Source organism: Eptatretus burgeri, chromosome 8 (assembly GCF_056783735.1).
Source record: "Eptatretus burgeri isolate ZD-2024b chromosome 8, Ebu_testis_v1, whole genome shotgun sequence".
Classification (NCBI taxonomy): domain Eukaryota; kingdom Metazoa; phylum Chordata; class Myxini; order Myxiniformes; family Myxinidae; genus Eptatretus; species Eptatretus burgeri.
Genome location: NC_140968.1, coordinates 27,521,563 through 27,542,211, shown reverse-complemented (window position 1 = coordinate 27,542,211; position 20,649 = coordinate 27,521,563). Strand labels below are relative to the sequence as shown.

Here is a 20,649-nt window from a genome sequence, read left to right as displayed (position 1 = left end):
ATAGAGTCATTGAATATCTCCAATCATTCCCTTAATGAAACACAATCAGGTGAAACGTACCTGTTGACATAAAAAGCCATTGTTTAAAGCCTTTTTAATTAACACAATTTTCTCCACATCCCCACACAGATGGACGTGGAATTGTGTTTGAAGCAACCTTTGTTGAAGAACTACGTGGTATTTTCGTTCCTCCACAAGCCTCAACATAATAGGTGATGCAATATAAGCAATATAAAAGATTTGACAGATCAAAATTGTGTGCTAGTTACCAAATTTTCGAAAGGTACATTCCAATAGTTCAAATATAATGGACATATCGTCACACGGCTGGACAGATGTACTGGTCTTTGTCCATTTTGAAATTGCCACTCTTTCATGAAAATCCCGAAAAGTAGGACTTGGACAGGACCATTTTATTCAGGGAAAGACCAGCACTTCCTACAAAATGTCTTGGTGTGTTGCTCTTGGGTGCTTTATTGCTCTCCGTGAAACAGTTGGATGGGATACCTAGATGAAGTAGCCATTCTGCAGGTATTTCCCTTTTATTTGTGTTGGGCACGTGATATCTTCTCCAGACTGAGAAGCCCTTGAATGATAAAGTAAGTGGATTCCTTGTTACATTTATACACCCGCACTATCGCGTGATTTTCATCCACACCAGCATAACTTCCACAATATGGTACTTTCAAAATTACACAATCTGTACCACAATGGTTTGCACATTTGGAAAGAAAATGCTGCGCATTATTGACAACAAAATACTGGTTACCAACTTTTCGACAAAGAACATCTTCACAACTTGAAAATACACAAAGATTGTGCCAGCTATGTTTATGTGAGATCCAGATGTACCAAGCAAACTTCCCTGAGGGAGACAGTGTGTGTGTGTGTGTGTGTGTGTGTGTGTGTGTGTGTGTGTGTGTGTGTGTGTGTGTGTGTGTGTGTGTGTGTGTGTGTGTGTGTGTGTGTGTGTGTGTGTGTGTGTGTGTGTGTGTGTGTGTGTGTGTGTGTGTGTGCGCGCTTGTTTGTTTGACTGCCACCTCACACCAGTATTAAGAGGATATGATAGGAACCCGACACCTCTCATCCATGACAATTCATGGATTTCCTATATTTTTGTGAGTCTCGTTTGCATCTAGGAACACAACAGTTATGGTTATCCATTTTGAAATTGCCACTCTTTCATGAAAATCCCGAAAACTATTTTACATGCACTATTTGAGACTTACAGATTTCACCCTACAATCTAAAAATAACAGTTTAAATGCGCACCATCAAGTGGAAGTGAATCACTGAAAATGCACTCACAAAAAGAGTCTTTTACATTCATACGTCATTTCGAAATTCCCTTTATTCTCACTTATGTTCTGAATGAATATTTGTTCATCACATCTTCTTTGCATTTGTCCCACTCCCCATGATTATTTCTCCATTAATTCCTCCATTCCTCTCCCGAAGCACTCTCGTACCTGCGAATTCAGGATGAACTAGCAGAGTACCTGCCCTAGAGGTGAGTTGTTTTTTTTTGGCAACATGTTCTTCTGGCACTTCCCTTTATTTGGGCGGTGCAGAGACAACTGACAGCTCTGTGTAGGCCAAAAAAAACCAAACCCCATGAAGGTATGTGCATGAAGCAAAAACATACACACTACCTATAATTCAAAACATATCACTCCACTGGAAAACATGGGGGACAGGAATACTGTTCTGTAAATGGTGGAGTCTTCAGGGTCTTTTTGGTCTTTTGGGTGTTTTAGGTTTTTGTGGTCTTGGGGGCCTTTTGGGTACTCAGAGTCTTAGAGGGTCTTCATTGGTCGAAGGGGTCTCAGCAGTCGAAATGGTCGAAAGGTACATTCCAATAGTTCATATGTAATAGACATATAGTCACATGGCTGGAGAGATGGACAGACAGAGGGAAGGAAGGAAGGACGGACGCAAGCAAAGACCAAGCTCTTTTTATATACAGACAAGTCTGAAGACGACGATGGTTCACGAGCGGTATTTGACGATGTAGATTGTTTCAGAAGTCAAGGATGAGACAATGTGATAATGTTTGGCCAAGTTATAAAAATGATCAACATGATGTGGTACGAGTGACAGGTTATTAGCTGCAAAATGTCGAAAACCTGGTTTCGTTCAACAATTTTCAAAATTTGACCTTTGAATTACCTTCAAAGGTCACAAAACAATGTTGTGGACATTAAAATAAGGAAACAGGATACGTGCTATAGCTTATTGGAGTTAGTTCGTCGAAGAAGGTCGAAAACCCGGTTTGATTCCCACAACTTTGAAAATTTGACCTTTGTGAACTTTAAAGGTCAAAGGTCAAGGATTATGACCTTTGGTGCAAAACTTCCTCTGGAACATTCCAGGAACAATATAACGTCATATAGGCTATATGGCATTTCGCACTCATCGGATTATCCATACTTTGATGAAATCAGCGTAAAAACAAACTTGAAGAGGGCGCCACGGGCAAGGTGTTCGAGATAGAGTAAAATGATTTGAAGACTTGAGGTGGGGAATGACCTCAAGATTATGCATAAAAAATATTGTCATCCGAACTCTCAAAGTTTGGGCGGTCACATGATTTTTATGTCAAAATTAGAAATTTTCTAAGTTCGTGACCTTGTGACCTTGACCTTGGGACGAAAATGAAAAATCGAGCTCCGTGGAGCTATGCAGGTGCCATTGGGCTCACCAAATACCGAAACCCCTGTCAGATTCGACAAACCCCCAGGAGAAGATGCAAATTGAAATCGGCTACCCCCTAAAAACATGTTTTTTGGGCATGGCTCTGCCCATTATGGGCGCACCACGCCCATTCTCAGGAAAACACAACTAGATCATGATATAAACCTCCCACCAAAATTTTATTAGGATCGGATCAAAACCCACGGAGCTATGCTCGGGACAGACAGACAGACAGACATACACACAGACAGACAGACAGACACACAACAATAACGAAAATAGTGGTCACTTATTTTTTTCGTGAAAATATTTTTTCGTGAACCAATAGATGAGAGATTTATTGTTCCACAAGTTGTTGTGATATTTAGGTTGCAGTCATCATGTTGTTCACTCTCCATTTCAGTTCAGGAAGCCTCCTGGAGGCTGCAGTAAAACCAATGAAGCCTTTGTTGCTCCTGTGTGAAGTGGGCCCATCGCCGTTAAAAATAAAACACACAGGAAATGGCACTCTGTGCTGAGGTGCGGCGGTGATGGCTAATTGTTCACCCTCAGCCAGGAAAAGGTCCCGGGGGGTGAAATTGCATGGAATATCGTATTCTGGGTTTTCAATTGCATAGTCATATTTCGTGTTTCGTCTCCTAAAAACAAAATATGATTTATGTGAAGGGTGGGGTACAACTTGGATGTACATTGGAATTCTGCATGGTTTCAACACCAGATGAACATTGTTTCAACACCTTGGTTACCACTCCGTGGGAGTACCTCCTGTGCAGCTTCCCTTCGCAGGGCAGCTCACCGGATGACGGGATTGGGGCAAAGCCTTCGGGACCCCCAATCTTTGATAGGAGGGAAACCACGGGGTAACATCCCTGGGTCAGATTGCGGGAGAGTGTGTCGGAGTGGTGCTGAGGTGTCGTCCACCAGACGGCGGTCTCCTTGGGTTAACCTGAGGCGGTCCCTTCGGGTGGGTGCCTGGAATGTCCTATCCCTAAGAGAGGATGATCAGCTGTCTCTGTTATCATCTGAGCTCAAGCGTTTGGACATCGGGATTGCAGCTCTCTCTGAGGTCCGGAGACCGGATTACGGCGAGATAATGGTGGGTGGTTACACCTACTATTGGTCTGGTCGCTCTGATGGTTACCATACCCAAGGAGTTGCTGTAGCTGTGTCCAATAAGCTGACCCCAATGATAATTGAGGTAACACCGGTCAACGAGCGTATTATGAGATTAAGGATTCGTCACTCCTTAGGTGTCATTTCCCTGGTCTCTGTTTATGCTCCGACTGAGGCGAGTGATCTCACCGTGAAGGATGCATTCTACGCCACACTCGAGTCTGTGGTTGATCAGTGCCCCAGACGAGATACACTTCTAGTCTTGGGGGATTTCAATGCATCGACTGGAACTGATAGGGACGGTTATGAGGTGTGTGTTGGTCCCCATGGGTCAGGAACTATGAACCAGAATGGCACTAAGTTCCTTGACTTTGCAAGAAGTCATGGACTTAGGGTGGCTGGTTCATGGTTTCAGCGCCCACAAGCTCATCGCTGGACTTGGTATTCCAACGCTGGCGGTGTGGCAAAGGAGATTGACCATGTCCTCATTGACGGTCGTTGGAGGATGATCTTGAACTGCAGGGTCTACCGGAGTGCTCAGTTCCTCAATACTGACCACAGGCTTGTTGTAGCAACTCTAAAGCTGCACCTTAAATCCTGGAGAATGGTACCATCCCAGCCGAGGCTGGATGTTGCCAAGCTCAGGGATGAGAGAGTAGCTGAGGAGTTTGCGAACAGGCTGAGTGGACACTTGGGGGGTCTGGGTGCTTTGGGGGGTCCTGAAGAGTTGTGGAGCGCCTTCAAGACCACCGTCCTTGATGTTGCCGGTGGATGCCTTGGAGCTCACCGCAGGGCAAAGAAGAATTTTGTCTCTCAAGGGACACTGGATACCATTGACCAGAGTCCCAGGGCCAGGCTGAATGGCAGAGCTGAGCTGTTCAGGGAGCTGAGGCGTAAAACTGTACGTGCACTGAGGGTGGACAAGGAGGCCTATGTGCGAGGAATCTGTGAGGGGGTAGAGCATCACCTGTGGACAGGTGATTCTCCTCCCGCTTACAGGGGAATTCGCGCATTACGTTCATCCAAGCCCATCCCTCGGAGCACTACAGTTCGAGCAGAGAGTGGTAGGCTCTTGACAGAGGAGTCTGAAGTGAAGGCCCGCTGGGCCGGTTACTTTGAGCGGTTGTTCCAGGCTGATCCCCCAACTGTCGAGTTGGACGTCAAGGGTGTTACAATCCCTGTTGCTGACCCTCGAATCAACTGTGGTCCACCTACGCTTGTGGAAACACGGGCTGCGGTGAACCATTTTAAACGGGGAAAAGCTCCAGGGATCTGTGGCATCCATGCCGAACTTCTCAAGGCTGGTGGAAATGCTGCACTCGTGTCGTTGCATGCAGTTTTGTGCTCTGCCTGGAACACAGGCATCATCCCAACTGACTGGAAGAGGGGCCTTGTTGTCCCTCTCTGGAAAGGGAAGGGTGATCGCCAAGACTGCAACAACTACAGAGGGGTGACGCTGCTCTCAGTGCCGGGCAAGGTCTTTGCTCGGATAATTCTCGATAGGGTTCGCCACCATCTGCTTGAGCACCAGCGTCCAGAGCAGTCAGGCTTTACACCAAAGAGGTCAACGATTGACCGTATCCTTGCACTTCGTGTCCTCACCGAACGCAGACGAGAGTTTCGGCAGGGGCTGCTTGCAGCCTATGTTGATCTCTGTAAAGCGTTCGATTCAGTGAATCGGGATGTCCTCTGGAGGATTCTTGGTCTTCGTGGGGTGCCACCAAAACTGATCGATCTGATGTCTGAACTCTACTCTGGTACTGAGAGTGCTGTGAAGTGTGGTGGTACCATCTCTGACTTATTTCCAGTTGTTACTGGAGTTTGTCAGGGATGTGTACTTGCCCCCACACTTTTCAGCACTTGTATGGACTGGATTCTAGGGAGGATGTCGGAGAGATCAAGTTGCGGTGCGTCATTTGGGAATGTCAAGATCTCGGACCTTGACTTTGCAGATGATGCAGTCATCTTTGCGGAGACTTTAGACATCCTCTTGGGGGCCCTCGAGGTGCTGAATGAGGAGTCGGAGCCATTGGGATTACGGGTTTCTTGGGTCAAAACTAAGATCCAGGCTTTCGGTGACATCTTGGATGCTGCTGTCCTGTCTGTGTCTGTTTGTGGTGAGGATGTTGAGGTCGTGGAGAGATTCACTTACCTTGGCAGTGATATTCATGTCTCTGCTGGCTGCGAGTCAGATGTCAATAGACGTCTGGGTCGGGCCTGGGGAGTCATGGATTCACTGCATCATGGGGTGTGGTGCTGCCGGTACCTGTGCGGGAGGACGAAAGTCCGAGTCTTCAGGTCCTTGGTACTTCCAGTCTTGCTCTATGGGTGCGAGACTTGGACTCTGACCAAGGATCTGAGACGGAGACTTAATTCCTTTGGTACCAGGTCTCTTCGGAGAATCCTTGGCTATCGCTGGTCGGCGTCAGTTGCGGCTGTATGGACATGTGGCTCGTTTTCCTGACTCTGATCCTGCTCACCAGATTCTCTCAGCGAGGGAGTCTCATGAGTGGAGGAGGCCAGTGGGTCGACCACGTGCCTCATGGTTGCAACAGGTTGACCATCATCTCAAGGAGATGGGGATGGGCCTGACATCTGCCTGGGGGATGGCCAGACGGAGGCCCCTGGAGTACCGGCGGAAAGTGGACGCAGCGACGTGCTGTTCTGCCACATGCTCCCATACCTGACCTGACCTGACCTGGTTACCTTTACCAATGTACAACATGATAAAGATAAAATAATTGCAGTTATAAGGTATTGTAGTGGAAATGGCTTCAAGGGGTTAAGATTATTCTATAGCTTAAAAATAGTTATTGCCTTTGTATACAAAGGGAATAACTATTTCTCTCTTCAAAGCATGTTGTGAGTCACTGCAAATGCTATCTGAAACATCCAGTGATCCAGCTCACGTGCCAGAAAATGAATGTAAGGTGAATATTTATTGTGGGAGCGATGAAAGTGATCTCTTCTCAAAAATTTTTGCCAATTTATATTTTGAGATGGTTATAACCTCAACTGAAGAGCTGGTACACTGAATGGATCAGAATGCAACGTAATAAAAGCAGCAGTAGAGGGAGTGGGGAAACATCAACAGTAAGGTTGAAGGACAACGTACAGGGAGACTTGGACAAATAATGAGCGTGGGGAGGAATGAAGGGTAGGGGAGGACACATAGGATGGACAAGATGGATGCAGAAGTAAACTCTCAGGAAGGAAAACTCGACAATTGGATGAAGGTGGGCTTGGGAGAGAGGTTATGGGTGTAACGGAGGTAGAAAAGATAATGGTTTTGGTTGGGGATGATCCAAGATGGTGGTCAACAGTTTGAAGACTTGGATGGAAGAATGAGATTGAATAGAATGTGGAAGTTGGTTCCACAGACAGGGTAAAAGAGGAAAAAATGAGTGGAGATGAGCAGCGATTCTGGATTTTGGGAGTTTCACCAGAAGGGGGTTGATGGAGACCACTTGAGCCCTATGGAAACCTGTTGTAAGTGTGCCAAGGTACGTGAACCTTCCTGTTCACGTACACCCACGAGAAAATAACGCCAGTCGGGATGGCAGACGTGTCTGTGCGGTACCAAGGCCAGGTCGCCGCGCTTCCGTTGTACGTCGTGCGGGGGAGGGGTCCGTCTCTCCTCGGCCGAGACTGGCTGACCCGCATCAGGCTAGACTGGGGTGCCGTTCACCTTGTGCAACCCGTGCCGAGCCGATGGGAGGATCAGTTGGAGAAGATTCTGCAAAGACATCAAGGTTTGTTTTGCGACGACCTTGGGAAACTCAAGGGCATGGAGGCAAAGCTCTTCCTGAAGGAGGGGGTGGTTCCTCGTTTTTGTAAACCACTACCGGTGCAGTATGCCCTGCGGGACAAGGTCAAGGGTGAACTGGATATGCTGGAGGCCTATGGAGTGATCGAACGGGTGTCGTACTCAGATTGGGCCACCCCGGTCGTCACGGTGCTGAAACGGAATGGAGACGTCCGATTGTGCGGGGACTTCAAGTCCACGGTTAACCCGGGGCTCAGCGTGGAGCAATATCAACTGCCGTCAATCGATGAAACATATGCACGATTGGCGGGGAGTCAATACTTCACGAAGCTTGATCTGCGTGATGCATATTTTCACCTGCTGATGGATCCCGGGAGTTGCGACCTTTTGACAATCAACACATGTCAAGGGCTCTATCGATAGACCCGACTCTGTTTTGGAATTGCTTCGGCCCCGGCCTTGTGGCAGAAAGCCATGGATCAGGTTTGCATTGGCCTGCCCGCTCAAACCTACCTGGACGATGTGCTCATTGCGGGGAAAACGGCGGACGAGCATCTTGCGAACATTGCCCAAGTGCTGACGAAGCTAGAAGCGTACGGCCTGCGCTTGAACAGAGACAAGTGCGCGTTCTTCAAGCAGCGCTTGGAATACCTCGGGCACATCATCACGCCGGAGGGGCTATTGAAAGGCCCTCGGAAGGTGGAGGCGATTCAGCACATGCCACCGCCTCGCGACAAGACGCAGCTGCGCTCGTTCATTGGTATGGCCCAGTATTACCAGAGGTTCGTGCACGGGCTCAGCTCACAGCTTGCGCCGTTAACGCGGTTGCTCAGGAAGGATGAGCGCTGGGCCTGGGGGCCTGCACACCAGGCGTCGTTCGACCGCGCCAAGCGGCTGCTCACAGAGGATACGGTCCTCGTGCACTACGAGCCTGCGCGTCTGCTCTTATTGGCATGCGACAGCTCTGCATATGGCATCGGGGCAGTGCTCTCCCACAGGATGGACGATGGTTCCGAGTGGCCTGTTTGTTTTGCATCCCGGACCCTGTCCGCAGCAGAGTGGGAATATGCTCAGATTGAGCGTGAGGCTCTCAGCCTCGTCTGGGGTGTGCGGAGGTTTCATCAATACCTGCTGGGGTGGCATTTCACTTTGTAGACGGATCACAAACCACTTCAATTCATCCTGAGACCCGAACGCGGGGTACCGGTGGTGGCGGCCGCGTGGTTACAGCGGTGGTGTCTGTTTCTTGCTGCGTACAATTACGATATTCAGTTCCGGAGCACCGAAAAGCATGCTAACTGCGACGGGCTCTCACGCTTGTCTTGCGCGGAGGGTCCAGCTGCGTCTGAGTCGGCCGACCGGGTTGATGTGTTCGCGCTGGGCCAGGTCCAAAGCGGGCTGATCACGGCCAAACAGGTCACGGTGGAATCGGCTCATGATCCAGTGCTCGCCCATGTCGTCCAGGCAATTTCTACGGGGAATTGGAGCGATCTACCTTCAACGCCGGCATTTCAGCCTTTCGCATCGCGCGCATCGGAGCTGTCGTTGGTCCAATGGTGCGTTATGTGGGGAATGAGGGCGGTAATTCCACCGAATTTCAGGCAGCGGTGTTTGGAAGAACTGCATGTCAGTCACCTTGGCGTCGTGAAGACCTAGAGTCTTGCTCGTAGCCTGTTGTGGTGGCCGGGGTTGGACAAAGACATTGAGCAGTTGGTTAAGCGTTGCGCCACGTATCAAACAGATGCTGATAACCCGCGTCGAGCTTCAGGACTATGGCCGACCCCAGACTGAGCCTGGCAGAGGGTCAATGTGGATTTTGCGGGGCCGGTTAATGGCAAAATGTTTTTGATTGTGATCGATGCATTCTCTAAATGGCCGGAGGTTGTAGTAATGCAGCATACATCAGCGAACATGACAGTAGAAAAACTGCAGACGATCTTTGCTAATAAGGGGTTACCCGAGGTTCTGGTCTCTGATAACGGTCCGCAGTTCATCGCAGGTGTATTTGATGAGTCTATGCGTCAAAATGGTATTCGACATCTCAGGTCCGCAACGTGTCATCCTGCAACGAATGGGCAGGCGGAGTCGTTTGTTAAAATGTTGAAATGGGCTTTGCGCAGGGGGGGTGTTGCACCTGTGCAGACGGTGGTCGATGTCTTTTTGCTCCAATACAGGAACGCTATTCATCCTGTCACCGGCGATTCTCCTGCCATTCGTCTCTATGGACGGGCATTTCGGTCCAGGCTGGATTTGCTGCGACCTGGTGGGTCGGTGAGTGGGGCGGTGTCGCACCCGACGCTACTGCACGGTTTTGATGTGGGACAGCGGGTAATGGTACGCGATTATTACCACAATTCCAAATGGGTGCCGGCTGTGGTCTCTGTGGTACTGGGGCCGGCGAATTGCATGGTGCGGAGTGATGGTGGGGAGGTGTGGAAGTGGCACGTGGACCAGATGCATGATCGCTGTTCAGCGTCACCCCCCCCTCCCCCGTGCCGAGTGATGTGGGATCCCCACCTGTAATGTCGCCGTGGCCAGACGTTGTATCGCCGGGCCGGACGTGCCGACGCCTGCGAGGTGTTCACCTGATTCAGTCCTGCCCGAGGACGACGAGCAAGCTTGTCGGCCGGGGGCGGTTGTTGTTGCGGATGGGGTGAGTCCGGCAAGGGTGTCACCTCGACCAAGCCGGGAGGCGTCTGAGCCTGGGCCGTCTGGCATCGCTGCCCATCTGAGGCGGGTCAGGAGACGGCCGCGGTACTTGGAGGATTTTGATTGTTGATTGGTTTCGTTTGGTCATGTTATAATTGTCATTTCATCATTTGAATTGTCATTTTACGAGGGTAGGAGTGTGCTGTATCACGTGATTCGGTTTTCGTATATCATGACTCGCCCGCTAGGGGTGGCAGTGATGTACATTCGGACGCACAATAAAGCGGAGTTACTGCTACGCTCTCGCCCTCCATGTTCCGCTGCACCTCGGACATCAGAGTAAGTATAAGCTAGTACGTCCGTTGTTAAGGGGATTGGTTTTTTGCACCATTTTTATGCTTTGCAGTGATGTTGGCCGATTGCCAAGCATATCGGAGATGACAGATGACTTCGGGCAAACGATATGGTGAAAAAAGCATCAAGAGGATGGGCAAGATCAGCAGAGTAGGTTTCAAAGATAGTTGAGCTGATACCGTCTGGTCCAGTTGCAGAATCAAAGTCGAGGGTTGCCAGAAACTTCCCCATCTTCGCAGGTGCAAATACACCGAGTCTAGGAGCAGTTGGGTGTGACTGGGTTGGGTGGGTACAGAAAGCGAAGGGTTGGGGACACAACATTTGGAAGCAAACACAGTATTCAGGCATGGAACATTCTCATAATTGGAGTAGGCTGTGGTGCCATTTGAAGAAGGGTAGGATAACTGAAGGCAAGATGGGATGGATCTGTGCATAAGAGAGAGCAGGTTTTTGTGGAAGAATTCCCAGGGTGAATTAATAATACTCCTTCGTACATGTATTATCACGACAGTCAGGTAATTTAATTGTGAAAAAGGAATTTGCATCGAAATTTGTGGAGAATGTTTGTATCTCCCTAATATTTGTATCTAAAACCACTTCTCCCTCAAACTACTTTTTAATGCTCTATCCTTTGAAAGCTGTCGTATTTGTGCTTTATCGGGAAAAATCCATCCTTGCAACACCGAGGAGGTGCTAGTTTTGGCGTGATTGCGCAAGGCTCGAACATTCGGAAAGTGTTGAGAGGCTCAGGGGAGGGATTTCCCTGAGACTTATGGCCAAACCACTAATCGGTGTCATATTGGACGTACAGGGCAGGGCCATGTCAGACGGCAGGGCGTCCTGTTGCCTATATAAGGCCCGTGACGACACGGTGAGAGTTCCTTGTCCTTGTCCCAGTCCAGTTGTCCGAGTCTCAGTTCGGTTGTCCCAGTCCCACTCCGGTTGCCTCGCATGAGTTGCGTGAGAGGTCATGTGTGGATCCGGTGAGAATCAAGCCCAGTACATGTGGCAAAGACAGCCAAGTTTCTGGGCTGGCACAATTGTTTCGTTTCCATCTCTCGCCTGCACGAGAGTGGGTGTGCGATGAACCCGCCAGTAGGGTAAGAATACTGATTCTGGCTCACTTTTCCCCATGTAAATGAATGGGGGATTTTCAGCGATTTATATTTTTTTTCCCTAAAAATAAACCCCCCTTTTTATCCCAAGGTATATTTATTTGTCTCCCCTTTTAACTTGGAGGTTGAACCTCATTGAATTGAACACCTGGGGGTTGAACAGCTCACTCATTGAACCTATAAAGATTTGTTCATTCTCAAATTCCTTCAATAGTTTAATTTTCTTTGCACAATAATCCCCATCTAAAATATTGACAAACAAAACATTTGAATCTTTATATTTTTTAAGATACCCCATTTGTGCCATTACGAAATGATAAACTTCTCTTAATGCTCTCATCTGACCACCTCCTGAGCCACATATCATTTTGAGATTATAGTAAATTGTTTTTTCATTGTTCAATTGATAACCATCAAAGTTTTCAGTCCATTCAAGGATATTCATTTTTTTCTTTACATCCTCTAACTTACTAGTTTTTAAATTAATTCGCTTATTTGTTTTATTTACCTTTGTTTTAGTTATTTTTTCAATAAGACTTATTTGATATTTTTCACATTCATTATGTTTTCCATTTATATACCAAGACTGAGATTTTCTCCACTCTTTAGTTTGATTAATACTTGGTTTAACCATTTATATATTGTGAAAAAACGCGGCGGTAGCCCTTAAAAACCCTAACCCATCTTCCCATCGTTAAAACATAATCTATTTTATACACTCTATCATACAATATCCATATGGAACACAATCTATTCCATTATCTAAAATAAATCTCTTATCATCAAAGGCTCCTAATGCCTTTTTATTTACTTCTTCACTATATATGTTATGTTTATAACTTCTTATTGTATTCATTTTCCTATATTCTTCTTTCTTATTCATCAAACAATTATAATAATTTCTAAAAGTTATTGATTTCTTTATTACATATTTCTTTATTCCCTTTAACCTCTTATCAATCTGTTCACCATACTTATAAGCATATGCCTTTGCTCTCAATCCAATAAACTCACTCATTACTTTTCCACCCAACTCATCCTTAAACTTACCAATAACCTTTTCATTCTTTTTGGAAAATAACTCACTCTTCTTGCTGAAATTACTTGTATCATATACTCCAATATTTTTCTTCATATCTTCATAAACATCATCAGTTTTTATATCTAGGATAAAACTATCAGTATCCATATACAACAATGAAACATTTTCACCATACTCTTTCTTTAAGTCATTATACAAATAATCATACATCAATATCTTTGATAAATCAAGAACTGCTGTTCCAATATAAATTGGTTTATCCATTACAATACTTTCCTTTTTCATATGAATTGCAGAAAAGTTCTCTGAAAAAACCTCTTCTCTCTCAAAACTTGGTTTATTTATCAATCTCGAAGCTTCTTTCCAAGATGTTGCGAATCTAATGTTTTGCCTGTTTCTAACATTTTCCATAGTCTTTCCAAATACAGCATTATTCATTAATTTATAAAAGTCCCCTTCAAATTTTACTTTTGTATTTGCTCTCATATCTGTATTAAATTGAATATACTTTTTCACCCAAGGACTTTGTTTAAATTTTAAAACTCTATGAATTTTAGCTACTCTCAATCCTTCTCTCAAAAACTGTTTTAAGCTTCTCTGATGCAAAACATATCCCTCTTTATCATAGAATGTTGTTAATAACTTTTCTGTTGATTTACCTTTAATATTAAAACTTTTATGATAATCACTTAACCATTCTTTCTTTGGAGTTTCTTTCTCACATGCAAAAGGAAGATCTTTATGCTTATTATGAAGATCACTCGGGTACCTCAAATCAACTTCAAAATAATAACCTTCTTCTTCGTCATTCAATTCCTCTTGAGAAGAAATAACAATATTCATCAAAGCCTTTTCATAATCCTTTTCTTCCACCCACTCTAATTTACCATAAGGCAGAGATTGAGACATTGCCCATCCATACAAATTATTAGCATCAAAATACATCAAATAATTACTATCTTTTTCACTATTATAATTTGGAAGATATTTATTATTTGCTTTAGCATATCTTTTTGAACATACTTGTGATATTCCACCTCTCTTGGACTTCTCAATCATCAAAAGCATATCAACATCACTGATTAAATCTATATCTTGTTTTGTCATTTTCAACATTGCACTCCAAGCTAAACCAGGAGCTGTGAAATAGTGGGCAGGGTCTAATCCATAACAATTTTTATTATGACAGAGTGATCTAAAAGCTTCAAACACATCAGCTAACAATAAAACATCTGTTTTTAGATATAAATCATGATATTCTCCAAGGTTCTTTATCTTAAATAATTTCCATATTTCTTGTGCGTGTTTATATTCCTTATCACTTATCTCTTCTTCATAAAGGTTATTATAGAAACTTTCTTTTGATGGAAGTTGTGTTTCTTTAAATCTCATAAATGAATCCATATAATCATAAGGATAAATTCCCTTACTTGTAAGAATTTTCTCTTTACTTTGAATTTCATTCCTTGTTTGAATTTCCTCTCTCGTAAGAATTCCTTCTTTAATCAGAATTTCATCTTTAATCAGAATTTCCTCTTTAGTTCGAATTTTCTTTATAATTAGAATTTCTTCATTAATTACAGTTTCCTCTTTACTTTGAATTCTCTCTTTAATCTGAATTTCCTCTTTAGTGAGAATTTCCTCTTTTGGAAAGAATGAATTAAGATTTGGAAAAGAGTCCATGGAGCTTAGATTTGATGCGAGGTAGGCTAGTGGTGTTCCCATAAACTTGTAAGAATCTAAAAACCTAATACGAGTTAAAGGTTTTGTGAATATCATTTTTGAAAATGAAATATACTTTTGACTTGTGTTTATTATAGCAGAAATATTCCCTGGTGTTTTTGAAAGTTCATTTATAAATAGATGTGTATCATAGTTGGCGCTGTTGTGAAGAAAGACTGGAATAAAAGAAGGTAATTTATAATTAAGATTACAACAGGAATGAGCGGGACCTCTATATTTACCAGTAAGATGACAATGGTCTCTAACTTTAGACTCCTTAATTTCCCCCTCACAAATATGACAGATATTGTTCATTCTAAATTCTAATTTTTCTTCTTTGGTTAATTTCATCGGTTCATTTGTTTCTTTCATTAATTTAGTGAGTCTTATACAATCCTTTTCTAATCGTTTTACAAACTCTTGTGAAGCATTTTTTCCACGATAATGTTCAAGTTTGTTATACTTTTCTCCAACAGATGATTTGATATAATAACAAAAACCACAAGGAATATGTTTTTGATATTTATTTGTATATGGTTCTTTTGGATTAGGAGAAGCAGTATTTATCTTTTTAAGGATACATTCAAAATCAGCGTATATCACAAATGGGTGCATGATAGATTTATTATAATCTTCAAAATAAATCTTTTCACCAGGTTTAGGCATTGTAATTACAGCTGATTTATGATTACTACAATATTTTGAATGTTGTTCTAATCGTTCTTTTGTATGAAATGAATTAAGACATCGCTTACAAGGATATATTTTGTTTGCTGTTCTGAATACCTGAGAAGAGATTAATCTTGATAAATTATTGATGTATGTGTAATGTGAATTCTTTCCAACACAAAAATATAAAAGGTCAATGTGTGTTTCTTCATTTTTATAGTTGTTTGAAATTTTTAATATTTGAACTTTGTTTGTATCCGTTAATCCATATACATTAATAGAAAGATTATTCTTTTTCTCAAATTTAGGAATATCTGTTAGTGGCATTGGGAATTTAAAATCTTTAATGTCCAAGGTATTCTCATATTTCATATATTGTTTTACTCTTTCTGAATTACATTTTGGTGGATGTAAGTGAGCAAGAACAGACCAGAGAAAACATTTATTATCATTGTTCTTAATATTAACAACTGCCTTCTTTAGTTTTATTTCTTTTGGTAATTCAATATAAGAAGAAGCTTTAAGAGGGTTTGATTTTAGAATGTGTATATCTAAAAAGATGATTTTTTTAATATTGAATCCACTTCCTACCACTGTATTATCAACATCCTCCTCTTGTCTTGATAGTTCTTCATAAACCCCACTATTCAAAAAATCTTGAAATGATGTTATAAAATGAAGATCTGTTCTCATATAAGGAGTTTGTTCTTCATCTTGTCTTTTAATATTCATTTTCACTCCCATATAAAACTTTAAAGTTTTTATTTCTTTTAATGTCTTTTTAATAAATTTTTCAACATCGGGTTTCACTATTTCAATTGATTCAGCTATTGATGATGGACCGGGTTCTCCAAATTGAAAAATCCTTATTTTTATATGCCCTTTAAATGCCTCATCAGTGTTTTTAATATAATAGTCTCCCTTTACTTTAAACTCATTTTTCTTGTGTTTTTGTGATTGAAGATGTTGATTATAACTACTCTTCAAAACATCCTTTGAACAGATATCACAATGTTTTCTTTCCAACTCAAGAGGAGATATTTGATGAAATAGATTAAATGTGTGTTTGTTGGTTCGGAGGTGTTTTCTATAATGTTTATATTCGTGATTACAAACATCGCAGTACGTTGTATTCACCATATTTATAGAATAAAACTTTGCTTAAACTAAAATTTTCTTGATGAAAATTTCGTTTAATTTATAGGTGAATCTGTGCTTAAAAACATTTTATCCTCCAACTTTTTCACTTAATAAATACAATGTTTCAAGACACAAAAGACAAGTTTCAATCAATCTCTTCATCTGTTAAAGATACTGAGAAATATGTCAAGGATGTAAAATTGAACAAAGATAAATATAACAACTATTGGATAAAAACTATTATGGTAAATAATATGAGTTCTTCAATTTCCTTCAGTGGAAGGGCTTTTAGTATACCTGGTAGAACATCAATTAAAGTATCTCTAACAAAAGTTTCTCCTCTCCTTCTAGTAATATATTCAAAACTAGAAAAAGCAATGAAACAAGAAAAAGTATCAAAGAACAAAAACCTTATGGATGAAGCTTTAGAAAGAAAAGATAAGACCATCTGTAATATGCAAGGAGAAATTTGTATTTTTTTCAACAACCCTAAAGATGTAAATCTTGATGAAATAAAGGATGTTAATATATCAGGTGAAATGACATTTCGTTCAATAGTAGTTAACGATAATTTTAAAATTACCTTTAATATAAAAAATGTTGTCGTTGAATCTGATAATGAAAAAAAGTATATCGATATCGATGGTAATATACAACTGAAAGTATAGATGAATTTCAGTTTAAGTAAAGTTTTACTTTATAAATATGCTAGACGGGGATTAAACACAGAGTCAAAAGCCTATAAACAATGTATATTCTGTGATTATCTTCTAATTAATGATAATAAAAAATATAAAAAGGAAAATAATTCTTTTAGATTTACACCAAAAATGAATTACTTTACAAGATTGATTAGAGAAATGAATGTAAAGTATGAGGATGATAACACACCTTTCCTTACAAGGGAAGAAACTGAACGTATAAGAGAAATGTTCAAAGGATTGTTGTTGTATATTATTCATGGATGTAATTTTCAGGGAAATATCAACACAAGATATTGTATAAATAAAATAATGGATTATCTTGAAATTAAACCTGAACTTAGGATAAAATATAGAGTTTCTAAAAAAGCCAATAATAAATTAAATAATCTGTTTTTCAAATATATAAATGAATGATTTTTTACCTATTTGGGAAAATAAGATAAAATTTAACAACCACAAAAATCTCCCAAATTCATTAAGATGTCTCATAGTTGGTTCAAGTGGATGTGGAAAAACCTGCTTACTTTTAAAAATGCTCCTCACTCCCAACTTTTTAGATTATGATAATTTAATAATTTTCACAAAGTCGAGTTTTCAACCAGAGTATCAACTACTCTCACAAGGTTTTAATGCTGGTCTTCAAAAAGAAGATATAATAGGTTTATTTAAACGTCAAAAAAACCTAAATGATTATAACATTGAAGATATAATTCAACTATTTTGTGATACACAGAGATGTAAAAAGAAATCAAATCTTATAACTTGTATTCTTAGTGATAATACGGATGATATACCGTCTCCCCAAGATTTGGATAAATCGAAAAAGAACCTCGTTATCTTTGATGATTGTGTTAATGAGAGAAACCAAACGGTAATGGACAGCTACTACACAAGAGGGAGACATTCTTCTTGTAATTGTATTTATCTTAGTCAATCGTACTTTCAACTTCCTCGTCGTTCCATCAGAAACAATGCTAATACTTTTATTTTATTCAAGTTAAATTCAATAGATATCAATAATTTTTGGAGAGATAATTGTTCTACATTATGTAGTAAAAAGAAATTTGAGGATTATATGAAGCACACGACTGAAAAATATAAATATATTGTTGTGAAACAAGATGAGATATTAAGGGATATATTTTTTGTTTTATAAACAATTACATATATAAATGACAACTATTATTATAAATCTTGTGGGTAAATCTGCTTCTGGAAAAAACTTTCATAAATCAAGGTTCTTGTGTAGTACAAATGAGAATATTGTAAATTTACTTAAAAAACACCCCGTGATACGCATTGTATCAACAACAACTAGAGCAATAAGACCTGGAGAAGTAAAAGGTGAAGATTATCACTATATTTCAGTGGAGGAACATATGCGATTGAGGAATGACGGACAAATATTTGAGGAGGTTTTTCTTGGTACAACAAAATATTCACATTGTAAGAGTGAGTTAAAGAAACTAAAATCTGGTGGTGTTGGGATATTAGAAACTAATCCAGAAGGAATGAGACAAATTATTAAATATCTGAGCGGAGTGAAGATTTTATCATTCGGTTTTGATGTTGATGAAGAAACTCAACACAAACGTATGAAAAGCAGAGATGCAAGGATTAGTGAAGAAGAAATTACAACTCGCATTAATGTTAATAAAGAATTTGATGAAATATTTAAAGAAAAGGATTTATTTGAACACATCTACTTGAATGATGAAGAAAAGGAAAATTTCCCTGTTGATCTTTACAATTCATTAAATGATATTTTACAATAAATAAATGGATACAAAAGAAAGAGCAAGAAGATTTAAGGAACATCAAGAGTTGGTTTCAAAAGTTGTAAAACAACAGGAAGACATAAAGAAGAAACGCAGACAGAAACTAACGGGCGAAGAAGCATTTGAAAAAAAACAAGAGAAATTTTTTAAACCACTTTTAAAAACTTCCCAAGAAAAAATGAAAGATGTTTCCACAGTTCCCACAGTAGAATATACTCCCAGAAAGCTCCAAATGTTAAAAGATTTCAGTCAAATGACGGAGGAAGAATTAGAGCATATTGGAGAATTAGAACATGATGAAGGTTTATTTCAACAACTGGAAGGGATTAATCAACCCCCTGATTATATTGTGAATGCTGTTCAAAACAATGAATATTCAGCGGATTCAAAAACCAAAGCAGGACTCATTCCAACAGAACAACCAGCAATATTTCATCTTGTTCAAGAAAAGGTATTGATATTTAATGATGAATTAAGGTTCTTAAGTTCTGCTCAACCCCTGTTAAACTAACTCCGAGATTAATGTTTCTTCTCACAAAAGATGGAAGGCAAGGTTCAACTGTGAGGGATGAATCAAAGTATATTGATAAACCATTGGATATGGAAAATAATGATGATAGAGTATATATTGATTTGCTGAACACTCTAAATTATAAGGTTATTCTTTCTGGTAAAAGTAGGAAGAATGAGAAGGAGAAACACATTATTCAGGCTTTAAGTATCCTTGGTTCAGGTATTAGTTTTCTTCCAAATGACCCATCGCAATTAGTTAATAGACTGTTATTGTTGTTCGGCAGTAAGAAGGCTGGAAATAACAATTGTTTTAATGAAGCATCAGCCATTTTAGACCAGTTGATGAACATGAAAATAATTAATAAATCTCAATATAAAGACATTTTATCTCATATTAAATAAGATGAGAAGCACAATCCTGAGTTTTAATTTCACAACAAGCGACCACACATCTTCATTCCCATACCCACTACAACTTGACACAACAAAAGAATATGAGGCATCTTTATTGTCCATGGAGACTTATAATACCTTATTTAATATAACCGAGAAAAATGACAAGTTTAGTTATAATCCGGGAAGTGGATACAAAACGATAACAGTCTCACCGGAGCATACGAGATTTCTCAAATATCTTCCGAAATTGCTCGTCTTATGAAAGAACAGGGTGATGAACCAAAAAATATTGTTATAAACATTCAAAAACATACTTCAAAATCAACGATTAAAGTTAAAAATAACTACAAGGTTGATTTCACAATTGATAATTCATTTAGAGAGTTATTAGGTTTCTCCTCAAAAAAGATTGAAACTAATGGGACGTTTTACAGTGATAATGTCATTCAAATATCCTCAGGAATAAATTCGGTGTTAATTCACTGTGATTTGATTGATGGTGCTTATAATGATGGATTAAAAACAAATACAATATTTTCATTCAGCGCATACTCAACCCCAATTGGTTATAAATTCAATATGGAGCCTAAAAATTTGGTTTATCTACCTGTGTCAGGAAAAACCATACACAGAGTAAATTTTAGGATAACCGACCAAGATAATCGTGTGATTTCTTTTAATGGAGAAGTTATATCCATCAGAATTCACCTACGTGAAGTTTTTCAATAAATAAATACGATGGTTATTGTGAGGAAGCACGAGTTGGGAAAATATAAAATAATTACAGGGGATGGGATGTTCCTTTCCCCGTACTACAAGGGTGAAGGTATGTATCTTGGTAGAGGATACTATAAACCTAAGAGACAAAGGGGTGTTGGACATCAATTTAGAGGAGATGGGATAATTGATACTCTCATGGGTATTGGTTCAACTATTCTTAAACATAAAGACCTAATTGGTTCAACTGCTTCTGCTGTGGGAAATGTAGCAGGTG

The 20,649-nt window shown here is 40.7% G+C and overlaps 1 protein-coding gene across 1 annotated transcript in view; it reads left to right on the top strand.

Annotated features, from left to right (window-relative positions):
* The window catches only part of LOC147021386 (coiled-coil domain-containing protein 149-like), a 74,374-nt gene extending 70,656 nt beyond the window's left edge, over positions 1 to 3,718 (top strand). The window contains exon 18 of the mRNA XM_085891291.1: positions 130 to 3,718. The gene's annotated coding sequence lies outside the window, so the exon portion shown is untranslated. The remainder of the gene's footprint in view (positions 1 to 129) is intronic.
* The last annotated feature ends 16,931 nt before the right edge of the window (positions 3,719 to 20,649 follow it).